The sequence below is a fragment of the Bos grunniens genome, chromosome 29 (genome assembly GCF_055505025.1).
Source record: "Bos grunniens cultivar Pamir isolate PY7600 chromosome 29, Bosgru_T2T1.0, whole genome shotgun sequence".
Classification (NCBI taxonomy): Eukaryota; Metazoa; Chordata; class Mammalia; order Artiodactyla; family Bovidae; genus Bos; species Bos grunniens.
Genome location: NC_141193.1, coordinates 26,997,305 through 27,014,148, shown reverse-complemented (window position 1 = coordinate 27,014,148; position 16,844 = coordinate 26,997,305). Strand labels below are relative to the sequence as shown.

General features: G+C 44.4%; 1 protein-coding gene across 40 annotated transcripts in view; it reads right to left on the bottom strand.

Moving 5' to 3' along the window:
* NELL1 (neural EGFL like 1) overlaps positions 1 to 16,844 on the bottom strand; it is a 1,048,536-nt gene that overhangs the window by 959,281 nt on the left and 72,411 nt on the right. Inside the window, exon 1 of one of the 40 annotated variants that reach the window (XM_086385558.1) lies at positions 1,914 to 2,093. The exons of the other annotated variants lie outside the window; for them this stretch is intronic. The gene's annotated coding sequence lies outside the window, so the exon portion shown is untranslated. Of the gene's footprint in view, positions 1 to 1,913; positions 2,094 to 16,844 lie in introns of those variants that run through there. 40 annotated transcript variants of the gene reach the window in all.

Below are 16,844 nucleotides of genomic sequence, written 5' to 3'. Positions count from 1 at the left end.
CACACACTTGGCTGGCATGGCTGCCGGAGAAGTTTTCTTTGCTCTATTATTTCAAGTGTCCTGAATATTTCCAAAGGGACAATAACTTGGAACTCCTCAGTGGAATGCTTTCTTTTCAGCTCCTTTATTTTTGCTGTCCTAAAAAGCACATCGTCAGATCTTAGATCACACGTTTTAATCTAATTACACGCCTTGTTAGCTAATTAGTTCCAGAATCACTGCTGGGAAGGTCTCCCTCACTATTTATCTATCTGTGTTGGCCACTGGGCGTGCTTCCCGATTCCTGGAAAAAGTGAGTAATTATTGGCCTTTCAAACTCTGTCCTGAGGAGGGGCAGCAAAGCTCTCTGGGCCCCTGAAACTCCAGGCTTTGAAGAGAAGCTCCAGGAAACGTGGGCACTTGTGCAGCAAAGGGCCCTTGGTATGGTTTCTCACAGACTTGAAAACTGACCCCTTCAGAGATGTTTTCCGATCCTATTTAACATTAACGTCACCCTTAGAACAAACTGTTGGAGCTGCTGCTTGCCTGAACTCAAAGTCAACTGCATTCCGACTACTGGATCCTTCTCACCAATTCCCCACAACTGCCCTCCCAAAAGCAATCTACAACCAAGGGCTCAAATTACAATCCCCATTTACTGAAGCCTTTAAAAAAAAAAAAAAATGAAAATATCAATTTGGGAGAAAACCGGCCTTTGATCACCACTGGAAATAATTTGGATCTGGCCTGTCCTGGGGTAACCATGCTGAGTCACTTGAATAAAGCATGCCTTCGGTATATTAAATAGCATCTTCATGGTAATTCTTCTCAAAGGGTGCTCGGTAGGTTTCCAAGCAATCTTTTCTACCTGAGTGTGAACTGAGTCAGCAGATATTCTTTTCAGCCGCGAATGACCTGAAAACCCCGCCCTCCACCACGAGCGCTTGGTTGGTCGGTAGCTGATCCTTGGACAAGTACTCTCAGCCGAGCCCTGGGAGTACAAAGCACATGAATGCGGTGCGATCTCAACTCTTCTCCCACCCAGAGTTCCAGCCACCTTCTCCACACCTATCCAAATCCTGCCCATCTCCTCTTGAGGCCCAGCCCAAGCCCTCTAAGTCCACGAAGCTCTGGAGCCCTCAATTCAAAGGGCTTCTCCCACCCCTTCACTCCAAAATTCTTCACCCATTCGAATGCGTACTTACGGAGCCTGCTCTCTGTGGCCTGGTAAGACACACTTGGTCTGGACAAAGACTCCAGCCAGTATCTGTAGCTGCACGGACCAGTACCGTGCACTGTTATCCATCTTACATTCTGCATCTTGCCAAATCCAATGGCCAGTTCTCCATCCTCCACCTAACTGACCTCTCAGCAACCTCCAATGTTGTCCTCTCCCTCCTTTTTCAGGCACTCTTTTAGGCACCTAATTCTTCTGGCATTCCTCCCACCTCTGCAGCCATCCTGAGGCTCCTTCACGCCCTCCTCTGCCTGCTCTCTTACTGTCAGGGTGTCTCCAGCACATCCAGCCAGCCCTGAGCTCTGCCCCTATCACCACCTGGACTCTCCATCCTCTTGCCTACCACGCTGCAGCAGCCTCCAAACGCCCACTTGCTTCTGTCTGTGTCTCCCCTCCCCCTCCGCTTTCTGACTTTCTCTCATGTAGCAATTGGAGCAATAAGGAAATCCTTTCCAAACTTAAATCACATCCTAACAACCACCTCCACTACTTTCTTTAAACTCTCAAATAGCTGCCTGTAGTTGTTTCCTGTTGCTTCTGGAACATATGCCTGCAAACTCAGTGCTTAAAACAACACAAACTCATAATCTTATGGTTCTGGAGTCAGAAGCCTGAAATGGGTTTCACTGGAACAAAACTAAAATGTGGGCAGGACCACCCTGCCACCCTCCAGGAGCTCTAGGGAAAATACACTTACCTTGCCTTTTCCAGCTTGCCTGGGTTCACGTCCCCTTCCTACTCCTCAAAGTCAGTTTTGCAGCACCTTATCATCTCTCTCCGCCTTCATCTGCACCTCACTCACTCTCCCTGACTTAACTTCCTGTTTCCTTCTTATAGGGACGCTTGTGATTGCATTGGGCCCAGCTGGATAATGCAGGCTAGCCTCCCCACCTGAAGATCCTTCACTTAATCACATCTTCAAAGCTATTTTTATCATGTAAATTAACAATCACAGGTTCTGGGGATTAGGACATAAGTGTCTTTGGAGGGGGGAGGTTCTTGCATTTTTCACCAGTGCAAGTGAAAAAAGACCCTAACTCTTACAATGACTGAAAGACGCTGCATGGCTTGGTGCTGCTGCCGGGGCTGAAACAAAGACCAAGCTTTTACTTTGGCCACGCTCTCCGACCTCCTCTGGTACCTTCACCCACACAGGCCACCCTTGTGCCCCTTCAGCTTGTTGATCCAAGGGTTTTTGTATCAGCTCTTCCAAAAATGTCAGTTCTGGGAGCAAATCAGCCTGGATTCAATTCTCAACTTTGCCACTTACTGCACCTAACCTTGACCATATAAATAACGGGGTTATTTAACCTGTTTTCCCTTCTGTAAAATTGGGCCCATAATACCTATCTCCCTTGTAGGATGATTATGTATTGTTTGTTTTTTTTTTCTTTTCTTTTTTTTTTTTTTACTCTTTATTTTTTTTTTTAATTTATTTATTTTTTTTTAATTTCAGGTATACACGTGCTCCCCATCCTGAACCCTCCTCCCTCCCCCCTCCCCATACCATCCCCCTGGGCCGTCCCAGCGCACCAGCCCCAAGCATCCAGCATCGTGCACTGAACCTGGACTGGCATCTCGTTTCATACATGACATTTCACATGTTTCAATGCCATTCTCCCAAATCTTCCCACCCTCTCCCTCTCCCACAGAGTCCATAAGACTGTTCTATACATCAGTGTCTCTTTTGCTGTCTCGTATACAGGGTTATCGTTACCATCTTTCTAAATTCCATATATATGTATTGTTTTGAGAATGAAATGAATTAACAAACATAAAGAATTTAGAACAATGTCTAGCACCTAAAAAGTGTTCATCACTACCCATGTAAGTGATCGGGAATAATATCATTATCTTTGCATGGCTGACTTCTTCATCCAGGCATCAGTTCAAATAACACCTCTGCAAGGAAGTCTTCTCCATAATCCTACCTAGAGTCAATTCTCTCCCTCTCTTTCTCTCTTCAGTATTGCTATTTTATGTCTTGCATAGTCTCTGTGACTATCTATAGTTAATAATTTATGAGTATACTTCTTCACTGTGATCCCCTATCTCTGCTGGAACCGAAGCTTCATGAACTGAGAGACTCTGTCTTTTCTCTGCTATATCTCTCACATCTAGCCAGAACAGTGCCCATCACTTGGGTGTGCAATAAATATTTGTTGAATGAACTAATGAATACACTATGTTCCTGGTTCTCTCCTCCCTGCACCTGGATCTAGGGCCCCCAAGGGGAGAGCACCCTACATGTTCCTCTTGTGCAATCAGGACCCAACAGAGTGGCTGGCACATGTGGCAAAGCAGAATCACACTTAATGCCTGCTGATTGATCGGTGCATAAATGAGCTTTAGAGGCACCTTCAAGATAAGGGCTCAAAAAAAAAATTGTTCTCGAGCCCGTCACTCCAAGACTGAAAGAGACAGGATTCCAAAGTTACATATGGAAAAAAGCAATATTCAAAGCAGAAGTCTAGCATAGAAAACAGACTTGCAGTTGCCAATGGGGAGGGGGCTGAGGAAGGAATAGAGTAGAAGGTTGACATTAGCAGATACAACTATTATATATGGGCTTCCCTGGTAGCTCAGTGGTAAAGAACCTACCTGCCACTGCAGGAGACCCAGTTTGATCCCTAGGTCGAGAAGGTCCCCTGGAGAAGGGAATGGCTACCTGCCCCAGGATTCTTGGTTGGAAAAGTCCATGGACAGAGGAACATAGTGAGCTACAGTCCATGGGGTCACAAAAGAGTTGGACATGACTTAGTGACAAAACAGCAACAACTATTACATAGAGAATGGATAAATTATAAGGCCCTACTGTATAGCACAGAGAACTACAGTCAATATCCCATGGTAAACCATCATGGAAAAGAATATTTTAGAAGAATATATATAAGTGTAACTGAATCACTTTGCTGTATAGCAGAAATTAAAACAGTATAAACCAAGTATGTATACCATGTTGATTCAGTTGTGTCCAACTCTTTGCCAGTACAATTTTTTTTTTAATTTTTAAAAAGAAAAAAATAGGGCTTCCCTGGTGACTCAGTGGTAAAGAATCTGCCTACCGATGCAGGAAACACAGGTTCAGTCCCTGATCTAGGAAGATTCCACATGCCACAGAGCAACTAAGCCCATGCCCCACAACTATTGAGCCTGTGGTCTAGAGCCTGGGAGCTGTAACTACTGAAGTCTGGACTGCAACGAGAGAAGCCACTGCAATGAGAAGCCTGCACGCTGCAACTAGAGAATAGCCCACGCTTGCCGCAGCTACAGAAAAGCCCACACAGCAACGAAGATCCAGCACAGCCATAAAGAAATAAAAATTTTTTAAAAAGAAAAGAAACAAAGCAGAAGTCCAAGAAGCTGCATTCCCAAGATTGCCCTGGCCCCAGCACACACTCTGAAGAACACACTTACGGGCTGGGCAGCTTTCTAATTATGGTGAGATCTTCGATTTAAAGTTAATACCAGAAAGGATGCTGTGGCTGGCTTCTGCATGAAATATGCAGTTAAAAGCCCACTGCCAGGGAAACTTCTGCCAAGCCCTAAGTACCAGCCACCCTGTGTTTCTCCTTTCCAACGATACCTGCAGCTCATAAATGCCTAGGCAGATGAAGGCCTTCTCTTTTGAGGTACCTCACCCCCAGAGACCTAGCAAAGTAATCTAGGGTGGATGGAGTTGGCATCAGGATTTATTTTATGTGTCCCAAGTGATGGTGAGAAGTAGCCACTGCTGAGAATTGAGTCCTGAGCACCCTCCTGGCTCCAGGTCCAAGGTGATAAACTGAGCCCCCTCTTGTCAGACACAGCGCAGAAGGTTAGTTTAGCCCCATGTCACCCACCACTCTCCCAACCTACCTACCACATTTCTTCAAGTCCAAGGTGTCACTGATTACAAGATACAAGATTTTACACATCCTACCAAGAAAACCAAAAGATATCAACAATGACACTGTTGGTCATTAGACCAATAATTTATTACAAAAGAACAAAAATGTGAATGTGTGTGTGTTAGAATCAATAAAAGTACAAAAACTCCCAGATTTCATCTAATGATCCAGATCTACAGCAAAAAACTCAATGATCTGGCAACGGGGCCCACATTCCCACCGGTAACAAAGCAGTGAATATGGCAATGAGGAGACACAGGGCAGTACACAGGGTCACCGGCTGGCTGTATCCTCTCAAAGGTGCACAGGCTCAGTGGCTGACCCTCCACACATCTGGGACTGCAAGATCCCTCCTCAGCAGGCTCTGCTGCTGAGTCGCTTCAGTCCTGTCCAACTCTGTGAGACCCCATAGACGGCAGCCCACTGGGCTCCCCCGTCCCTGGGATTCTCCAGGCAAGAACACTGGAGTGGGCTGCCATTTCCTTCTCCAATGCATGAAAGTGAAAAGTGAAAGTGAAGGCGCTCAGTCGTGTCCGACTCTTTGAGACCCCATGGACTGCAGCTTACCAGGCTCCTCCGTCCATGGGACTTTTCAAGTAAGAGTACTGGAGTGGGTTGCCATTGCCTTCTTCGCCAGTAAGGCGCTGCTGCTGCTGCTGCTGCTAAGTCGCTTCAGTCGTGTCCGACTCTGCAACCCCATAGATGGCAGCCCACCAGGCTCCCCTGTCCCTGGGATTCTCCAGGCAAGAACACTGGAGTGGGTTGCCATTTCCTTCTCCAATGCATGAAAGTGAAAAGTGAAAGTGAAGTCGCTCAGTCGTGTCCGACTCTTAGCGACCCCATGGACTGCAGCCTACCAGGCTCCTCCACCCATGGGATTTTCCAGGCAAGAGTACTGGAGTGGGCTGCCATTGCCTTCTCTGCCAGCAAGGCTCTAGCATGTACTAATACCACATATTCTCTATATACCCAGGCCCCACACTAAGCCTCCATCCTCTGCTCTCACAGTTCTTCCTGGCTCACTCAGGTGCTTCTCCACAGATGCTGTGGCTTCAGTACAGGTATCACTGAGATATGGGTGCTCTCAGCCCTTGGTGTGGCCAGGAAGAGTACTTTGGGCAAAAAGAGCAGCCCTTTGTCTTCTCCCCAGTGTCGTATACAAATAGAGCCATTTACCTTGTGCACTACGATGTGAAAAAGGTTGGGAAGCACAGCCCTGTGTGGAAGTAGAATTTGGGATCAGGAGATCAAGGATCCAACATCAGTCCTGGCAGTTGGTAGCTGAGTGACAGGTCATTCAGTCAGCCTGAAACTCACTTTCTCCTCCGTTAAATGGCGAGTAGCACGCGTGCACACACACAATGATGAAACGGGTATCACAGAATCCACGTGACAAATACATGTACTCATCTATATGAACAGTTTTGGGAAATGCTCATCACCGTCACTTTCTTCCCTCTCTGAGTGCCAGGTCAGACAACACCACACAAGTTGGGCACGTGCGGAAACTATGGTTAGAAGACTTTCTCTTACTGACTCCAAGTCACTTACAATCCAGCAGTGTGGGCAGGTAGAGAGAACTTTATATGATGAAAATAAATCCTGAGTGAGTAAATAGCTTGCACTAAATCCATCAATAATTTGGGCCAAAGATGGGGAGACATACGGAGCATAAGGATGGAGTGGGTTGGTAGGTATCTCAGGATCAGTTCAGTTCAGTCACTCAGTCGTGTCCGACTCTTTGCGACCCCATGAATCGCAGCACGCCAGGCCTCCCTGTCCATCACCAACTCCCGAAGTTCACTCACACTCACGTCCATCAAGTCAGTGATGCCATCCAGCCATCTCCTCCTCTGTCGTCCCCTTCTCCTCCTGCCCCCAATCAAATTAGGAAATCAATGAGGAGCACCAAGCTCTGTGTTAGCAGAGGAAGCCACTGAAATAACAGTGGGCCTTTTTTTCCTTTTTCAGTGAAATTGGCATCTTTTTCTACATTATTTTTTATTGGACCTAGAGCCTGTTATACAGAGTGAAGTAACTCAGAAAGAAAAAACAATATCAGATATTAATGAATATATGGTAGAGATGATTGTATTTGCAAAGCAGAAATAGAGACACAGACACAGTAGAACAAACATATGGACACCAAGGACATGTCTTTTTTAAAAGGACTTAAGCTTACTTTTTCAAATTCATGATGTAAACCAACAGCTTCCTTCCTAAACTCTTTGTTGCTGTCCCCCAACACCTAAAGGGTGTAAGGCATACTTTTAAGTGGGCTTTTTCTGCCACTATTCCCTGAAATCTCCCCATACAAGGCATACCACACAATCCAAACCTCACAGTCTATTAAAAAAGATAAAAATAAAAACATGGGAATACTATATGTTGATCAACCACAGAGCAATCACGTAAGCATGATAAATGCAAAGATACCCATCAGCGTTTCTATTTATGTGTAACCAGCACGGTTGCCCTCTCCTTAATTATGCTCTTATTCACCGTAGGCATAGAGTCTGTCAGTGTGGGTCCGGTTGTAATTGAGCCCAGGTGCTCCGACCAGCAAAATTACGTGCCACACACCGAGCCATTCCGTGCAACTTTTTCAAATGAATTACTGAAGAGATTTAAGAATTCTTCCAAAATGTCACAATAATAACTATTTTATCTTTTTTATGCCATAATTATGATTTGGAGCTTTGCTTTTCTTATTTCTTCCAGGCACACCACAACTCATGAATAAAATATGACAAGTTTGATAGCAGCCATTGGAGAGGGTTCATCTGTAACAGCAGACGTGCTCAGTGTACAAAGAGCTTTTGTATTCCAACAGCCTTTGTTTCTGGGACGGGCTTTTATCTCAAAGAAGGACCACGTGCATTCTCTCTTCTCTCCCTCCCATCTCCCCACAATTCCTGCCTTCAACGTGGCACCTGAAAACGTGTTTATTTTGTCTCTTAATGAGGATGATTCTAAACAATTAGGGAACAAATAAAAAGACCAAAGAGTGCTCTGTTGGCTAGGAAACTGACTTGAAACAGCACATCAAACAATGTTACTCAAAGAGACACAATCAGAACCATAGACTAGTGGGCAAAATGTGTAACTTTGGGTCTTAAACATCATTTAGGTGATGTACCCATTTGGAAAGATATTTAAAGCACCCACAAGGTTCTCTTTTGAGAAGTTTCCTCTCCCCAGAAAAGACTGCCAGGTCCCTTCCAAGTTCAGATTCTGGTCTGTCTTTCAAATAAATAAATGTGATAAAGAAAAGACAGGAATTTGCACAACCATCAGCATTTATCATACGGCCCCAGGGACATCAACCTTCAAATTTCCAGGTTTCATTTTTTTCAAGCAAATCTCTGAGCATCTTGTTCGAACATAGTAAACCATTCACATCCAAGTTTCCTTCCATATACACTTTTTCCCCCAGAGTTTGTTTCAAAATATGTAAAGTGAAAAAACAGCTTAAAGCCACTGCTTGCCTAGAACCTGAAGAATTGAGATGTCGACCTCCTGGATGAGCAATTTGCCAAACTTCTCCACTTGGGGGTTTATCTGTGAAGCATGACAAGCAAGTCTAAGATTAAGCCGAGACTGGGAAACATTTCTAACACTCCTCCAGAAAATGAAACCTGGCATCATCAGGAAAACCAGAATGCGAAAGCTTCCGCATATGCGGCTGTTTCTTGTGGGTACTTTGCAGATGCACTGCGATGACTATTTTGGGAAACTGTAAACTCACAGGCTTTTTTTTCATTTTCACCCAGATCCTCCAAGACAACAGGTAGTCTTGAACTGTGACTTCTTCTACCCACAAGAACCAGCGTACACACTGCTGTATGTTAAACGGATAACCAACAGGGTCTTACTATGTAGCACAGGGAACTCTGCTCCAGGTCATGTGGCAGCCTGGATGGGAGGGGAGTTTGGGGGAGAATGGATACATGTGTATGTATGGTCGAGTCCCTTTGCTGTCCACCTGAAACTATCACACGGTTATACCAATATAAAATAAAAAGCCGAAAAAATATATTTTAAAGATATTTGCAAGTACTAGGGTCAACATATGCTTTTATTTCAAAGAAATGGAAAGCAACTCATGAAAGCTATCTACTGTAAATATTTTACATTAAAAAAAAAAGGACTAGCTCGAAGCCTAGTGAGTGGTGACTATATTGAGGCTGTAGTTTCAGAGGGAATGACTTTAATCATGTTGTCTTACCTAATGCCAGGTGGCGTTAAATGTCATCTCAGCATCAAGTGACACTTCATGACATCAGGGAATGCAACAGTGGTGAGGTGCCGATAACAAATACATCCCCACACACACATTCATATGCCAGACATACTTGCTATGGGGACAGCAGGATAAGTCTGAATCTTTAGCAGATAAATAAGGTAGCAGCATGAATGCTCATTTTTAAAAAAAAGCAAAATTTTATTCCCTCAGGATAAGGCACAGTAGCAGTGTTCAGCACTCTGAGGAGCTGCCCATTTGTAGGTGCCAGGATGAGCCTTCCTTCCTGCAGACCCAATATTTCAAAGAAGCCATATAAGGCCAGGGAATCTGGCAGCAGCATTTAAATCTTCAACACACACTGTCAAATGAGGTTAGACGTCAAAGTTCAGGTTTAGGAGCAAAAGGAAACTAAGAACAGGAATTTCTCCGGTGGTCCAGTGGCTAAGACTCCACTCTCTCAATGCAGGGGACCTGGGTTCAATCCCTGGTCGGGGAACTAGATCCTGCATTTGTTGTTTAGTCACTAAATTGTATCCAACTCTTTGGGGATCCCATGGACTGTAGCCCACCAGGTTCCTCTGTGCATGGGATTTCCTGAGCAAGAATACTAGAGTGGGTTGCCATTTCCTTGTCCAGGAGATCTTCCTGACCCAGGGATCGAACCCCATGCTCTGCATCAGCACGCAGATTCTTTACCACGGAGCCACCTGGGAAGCCCAGATCCCACAGGCTGCAACTTTTGTTGTTGTTGTTCTTGTTCAGTCACCCAGTCGTGTCTAACTCTTTGTGACCCCATGGACTACAGCACGCCAGGCCTCTCTGTGCCTCACCATCATCACCAGTGCAACTTTCATATACATGCACACACACACACACACACACACACACACAGATCCCCTGGGCCACAAGGAAAATCAAAAATTCTACACACTGCAACAAAGACCCAGCACAGTCAAATAAATGAATACATTTTTTAAAAAAAGAGAAAGGAAGATAAAGAGATGACCTAATCAATGCCATGAAATCCTGTTTTTAAGTCAAAGGACCTCAGTGGCAGATCTCAGGGTCTTGACTGACAGGTCTGGGAGCTGCCTTCTAGCACCACAGTCAGTACTCCCTCTCTGCCCCACTGCCTGGGGCATTCCACACCCCATCTCCCTTCTTCTTGTCCCACCCAGGCCCGTGAGGGCAGTGAAAGGACAGCACTCATTAGATCCACTTTTCCCAGATTAAGCCTAGACACTCGTGATCTGGGACACGAGACCCATCTACATGTGCACCAACACCGGTGTGTACAAAAACGTTTCCCAGGCTCTCCAATCATGACCCCGAATGCAGCTGGTCAGGGGTGCCCTAGATATAACCTGAGTAGCTGAGAACTAAACAAGCCACACTAGCCAAACCAACCTAAAAGATGAATTAAACACACTTAAGATCGTCAGAGGTACCCATACTCCAGCTTAAAAGATTCCAGTGATGGCTCAGGAAATACTGACATTTCCCAATTTGAGTGTTAAACCTCCTTGTTCCTTTGTGTAGGAGGGCATGGTGGCTACTACGTGGAGGCTCCCTCCCCACTCTGAGCTATATAGCTGCTGTGTGTTCTGGGACTTTTCTTTGGCAACTGCGCTGTCCTAAGTCACTTTAGTCATGTCCAACTCTTTGCAACCCCATGGACTGTAGCCCACCAGGCTTCTCTGTTGTGGGACTTTTCAGGCAAGAATACTGGAGTGGGTTGTCATTTCCTCCTCCAGGGGATCTTCCCCACCCAAGGATTAGACTGGCATCTCTTAGTTCTCTTAGTTCTGCATTGGCGGACAGGTTCTTTACCACTAGCACCACCTAGGAAAGAAAGAAAGTGAAGTCACTCAGTCATGTCCGACTCTTTGTGACCCCATGGGCTGTAGCCTACCAGGCTCCTCTGTCCATGGGATTTTCCAGGCAATAGTCCTGGAGTGGACTGCCATTTCCTTCTCCAGGGGATCTTCCCAACCCAGGGATAGAACCCCAGTCTCCTGCATTGTAGACAGACGCTTTACCATCTGAGCCACCAGGGAAGTCAACAGCACCACTTGGGAAGCCCCAGGCAACTGGGGAGGGAAAGAAGAAGGATCTGTTAGGACGGCAGCCTGCAGGTAGAAAATGATGTCTATTCACTCCCCACCCAGGCCTTTGGGCAAGGTTTGAGCTTCTTTGTCTAGAAGGTAAGAGCTCAGAAAAGATGGAGTATTTTCCTGAGAGATTTTGTGTATTCTGGGCAAAGCAGTGATAATTAGGGGCCAGGAAACAAAGTTTGGAATAACTGCAATCAGAGTCCTTCTCCTACTTAAAGCTAAGAATGCTCTGCTCCTCCAAGGGGCTGAGTCCCAAGCCAAAGTAGGGAGAACAGCTCTGTCTTCAAATGGAGCAAGTGCCTTCTGGGTCCCTGAAGACTGGCATCCCTGGGGTCCTGGGCAAAGCACCCTGGACGGAAGTAATGATTCATAAGAGATTCTAGCCATTCTGGAGATGATGAACCTTCTCCTAGCAGATTCCTGAACTGGTCAAAGCAGGGGAAAAAAAAGAACATGCCCAGTGGTGGATGAAGCTGTCAGACTGAGTGGTGAAGTGTCCTAAAGAGCCCTCAGAAAGACCTGGGGTTCCTGAGATGTTGCACAGAAAGCTAGAGGTTCTTCTTGGACAGAAAGGAGCAAGCATAGATATTTTTGCGGTTATTATCAGTACTGTATCCTGGAGGAAGGCACAACAGCAACACAGCACACCAATACTGTATGGTTCCATTGGTATTCACAGGTTTATGGATCCCAGTAATGTTTGAAGTGAAGTCACTCAGTCGTGTCCGACTCTTTGCGACCCCATGGACTGTAGCCTACCAGGCTCTTCCATCCATGGAATTTTCCAGGCAAGAGTACTGGAGTGGGTTACCAAGCCATTAGAGCTATTATTAAAAAGGCAAGAGATAACAAGTTTTGGTGAAAACGTGGAACCAAGAGAACTCTTGTGCACTGTTGATGTGAATGCAAATTGATACAACCACTATGGAAAACGGTATGGCGGTTCCTCAAAAAATTACAAATAAAACTACCATGTAATCCCACTTTTGGATATATATCCAAAGGAAATTAAATCACTGCCTCAGGAAATGTCCACACCTCTCTGTTCACAGCAGCATTGTTTACAATAGTCAAGATACAGAAACAGCCTTGTCCATCAGCAAACGAATGAGGAAAGAAAATGTGGTATTCATACATATATATACAGTGAAGTATTATTCAATCACTTAAAAAAGGAAATCCTGACATTTGCAACTACATGGATGAAACTTGAGGGCACCATGCTAAGTGTAATCAGTCAGACAGTGAAAAACAAATACAGTATGATCTCACATGTGGAATCTAAAAAAAAAAAAAAAAAACCTTACATAGAAACAAAGAGAAGAATTTTGGTTACTGGGGATGGAGGTGGAAGAAATGAGATGGAGGTAAAAGATACAAACTTGCAGCTACAAGATGCTAAATTCTGCTGATCGAGGGTACAGCATGGTGACTGTGGTTAACAATACCGCATGACATACTAGAAAGTTGCTGCAAGAGTAGATCTCTTTTTACTGAGATATAGTTAACATACAACTACCATATTTGTCTCAGGTATACCACAAAATGATTTGATATTTGTAAATATTGCAAAATGATTGTCACAAAAATATCCATCGGCACACACACTTATAAATTTTTTCTTCTGATGAAAGCTTCTAAGATCTGCTTGCTAAGAGAGACCTTAAATGTTCTCACCACCCACACACACCACAATGGTAATTATGTGAGCTAACAGGTACTAACTAACTTCATTGTACTCATTTCACAATACCCACATACAGCAAGTCACCACACTGCACACTTTAAACGTATTCAAAGTTACATATTAATCATATCTTGATAAAGTGGGGTGGGGTGGAGAACAAGCCATGAGTAGCATTAAGAGAAGGCATGGCAACCCAGTCCAGTACTCTTGCCTGGAAAATCCCTGGATGGAGGAGCCTGGTAGGCTGCAGTCCATGGGGTCGCTAAGAGTCAGACACGACTGGGTGACTTCACTTTCACTTTTCACTTTCATGCATTGGAGGAGGAAATGGCAACCCACCCCAGTGTTCTTGCCTGGAGAATCCCAGGGATGGTGGGGCCTGGTGGGCTGCCATCTCTGGAGTCGCACAGAGTCGGACACGACTAAAGCGACTTAGCAGCAGCAGCAGCAGCATTAAGAGAATTCAGTGCCAAAGCATCACTGTGTGGGCTTCTTTGATAAGGCTCTAGGTTAGCCCTTTTAGGGGAACACTGAGTTGAAGTTCTGTGGAAATTAACAAGAAATAAATACAGTAGTTCCTTGGTATCCATGGGGAATAGGTTCCAGGATCCCTTCAGATAGCAAAATCCATGGATGCGTGAGTCCTTCATATAAAATGGTCTCAGTTCAGTTCAGTTCAGTAGCTTAGTTGTGTCCGACTCTTTACGACCCCATGAACTGCAGCATGCCAGGCCTCCCTGTCCATCACCAACTCCTGCAGTCCATCCAAACCCATGTCCATTGTGTCTGTGATGCCATCCAACCATCTCATCCTCTGTCATCCCCTTCTCCTCCTGCCCTCAATCTTTCCCAGCATCAGGGTCTTTTCAAATGAGTCAGTTCTCCACATCAGGTGGCCAAAGTACTGGAGTTTCACCTTCAACATCAGTCCCTCGAATGAACACCCAGGACTGATCTCCTTTAGAATGGACTGGTTGGATCTCCTTGCAGTCCAAGGGACTCTCAAGAGTCTTCTCCAACACCACAGTTCAAAAGCATCAGTTCTTTGGCGCTCAGCGTTCTTTATAGTCCAACTCTCACATCCATACATGACTACTGGAAAAACCATAGCCTTGACTGGACGAACCTTTGTTGGCAAAGTAATGTCTCTGCTTTTGAATATGCTATCTAGGTTGGTCATAACTTTTCTTCCAAGGACTAAGCATCTTTTAATTTCATGGCCGCAGTCACCATCAGCAGTGATTTTGGAGCCCCCCCAAAATAAAGTCTGACACTGTTTCCACTGTTTCCCCATCTATTTCCCAGGAAGTGATGGGACCAGATGCCATGATCTTCATTTTCTGAATCTTGAGCTTTAAGCCAACTTTTTTCACTCTCCTCTTTCAGTTTCATCAACAGGCTTTTTAGTTCCTCTTCACTTTCTGCCATAAGGGAGGTATCATCTGCATATCTGAGGTTATTGATATTTCTCCTGGCAATCCTGATTCCAGCTTGTGCTTCTTCCAGTCCAGCATTTCTCATGATGTACTCTTCATATAAGTTAAATAAGCAGTGTAACAATATACAGCCTTAACATATTCCTTTCCCTATTTGGAACCAGTCTGTTGTTCCATGTCCAGTTCTAACTGTTGCTTCCTGACATGTATACAGTTTTCTCAAAAGGTAGGTCAAAAATGGTCTAGTATTTGCATATAAGCTACACACATACTCCCATACACTTTTAACTATCTCTAGATGACTCACAATACCTAATGCAATGTAAATGCTATATAAATAGTTGCCAAAGAAAAAAACTGAAGTTTTGCATTTTGGAAATTTCTAGATCTATTTTTCTTTTCTGAATATATTTGATATGTGGTTGGCTGAATCTGCAGATGCAAAACCTATGGATACAAAGGGCCAACTATACTGAAATACCCTCAGATTTGCATGTGAGGCTCATGAAAGGAGGCAGGTTCATGTAAGAGTCAAGTTTAAAGGCAATGAGAGACAAACTGAGGTAAAAGCAGGAGGGGACAGGGTGGAGGAAGACAGAGTTTGTCAAGCAGGTCCACATCTGAGCCCCACAGCTATGCTACTCATCAGTTGCATGACTATTCTGAGTCTCAAGTTTCTTACTTGTAAAATAAAACTCCCCACCTCTAAGACTAATGGAATATGGTAAACTCAATAAAGATCTATTCCTTCTCCATCCTTCCCTTTTGTCCTCCCAACCTACAGAATGTGCACTGATTTTGATATATTTGGTACATAGAAAAGAGGAAAACAAAAACATTCACGGACTCTCACTGATAGAAGGGACTCTGAAACAGTGGTCCTCAACTGGGGTGATTTTGCAGGACATTTAAGAAGCTGAAGTTGAACGGTTCTATGAAGACCTACAAGACCTTTTAGAACTAACACCCAAAAGAGATGTCCTTTTCATTATAGGGGACTGGAATGCAAAAGTAGGAAGTCAAGAAACACCTGGAGTAACAGCCAAATTTGGCCTTGGAATACGGAATGAAACAGGGCAAAGACTAATAGAATTTTGCCAAGAAAATGCACTGGTCATAACAAACACCCTCTTCCAACAACACAAGAGAAAACTCTACACATGGACATCACCAGATGGTCAACACTGAAATCAGATTGATTATATTCTTTGCAGCCAAAGATGGAGAAGCTCTATACAGTCAACAAAAACAAGACCAGGAGCTGACTGTGGCTCAGATCATGAACTCCTTATTGCCAAATTCAGAGTTAAATTGAAGAAAGTAGGGAAAACCACTAGACCATTCAGGTATGACCTAAATCAAATCCCTTATGATTATACAGTGGAGTGAGAAATAGATTTCAGGGCCTAGATCTGATAAATAGAGTGCCTGATGAACTATGGACAGAGGTTCATGACATTGTACAGGAGACAGGGATCAAGACCATCCCCATGGAAAAGAAATGCAAAAAAGCAAAATGGCTGTCTGGGGAGGCCTTACAAATAGCTGTGAAAAGAAGAGAAGCGAAAAGCAAGGGAGAAAAGGAAAGATATAAGCATCTGAATGCAGAGTTCCAAAGAATAGCAAGGAGAGATAAGAAAGCCTTCCTCAGCAATCAATGCAAAGAAATAGAGGAAAACAACAGAACGGGAAAGACTAGAGATCTCTTCAAGAAAATTAGAGATACCAAGGGAACATTTCATGCAAAGATGGGCTCGATAAAGGACAGAAATGGTATGGACCTAACAGAAGCAGAAGATATTAAGAAGAGGTGGCAAGAATACACAGAAGAACTGTACAAAAAAAATCTTCACGACTCAGATAATCACGATGGTGTGATCACTGACCTAGAGCCCGACATCCTGGAATGTGAAGTCAAGTGGGCCTTAGAAAGCATCACTACGAACAAAGCTAGTGGAGGTGATGGAATTCCAGTTGAGCTATTTCAAATCCTGAAAGATGAAGCTGTGAAAGTGCTGCACTCAATATGCCAGCAAATTTGGAAAACTCAGCAGTGGCCACAGGACTGGAAAAGGTCAATATTCATTCCAATCCCAAAGAAAGGCAATGCCAAAGAATGCTCAAACTGCCGCACAATTGCACTCATCTCACACACTAGTAAAGTAATGTTCAAAATTCTCCAAGCCAGGCTTCAGCAATATGTGAACCGTGAACTTCCTGATGTTCAAGCTGGTTTTAGAAAAGGCAGAGGAACC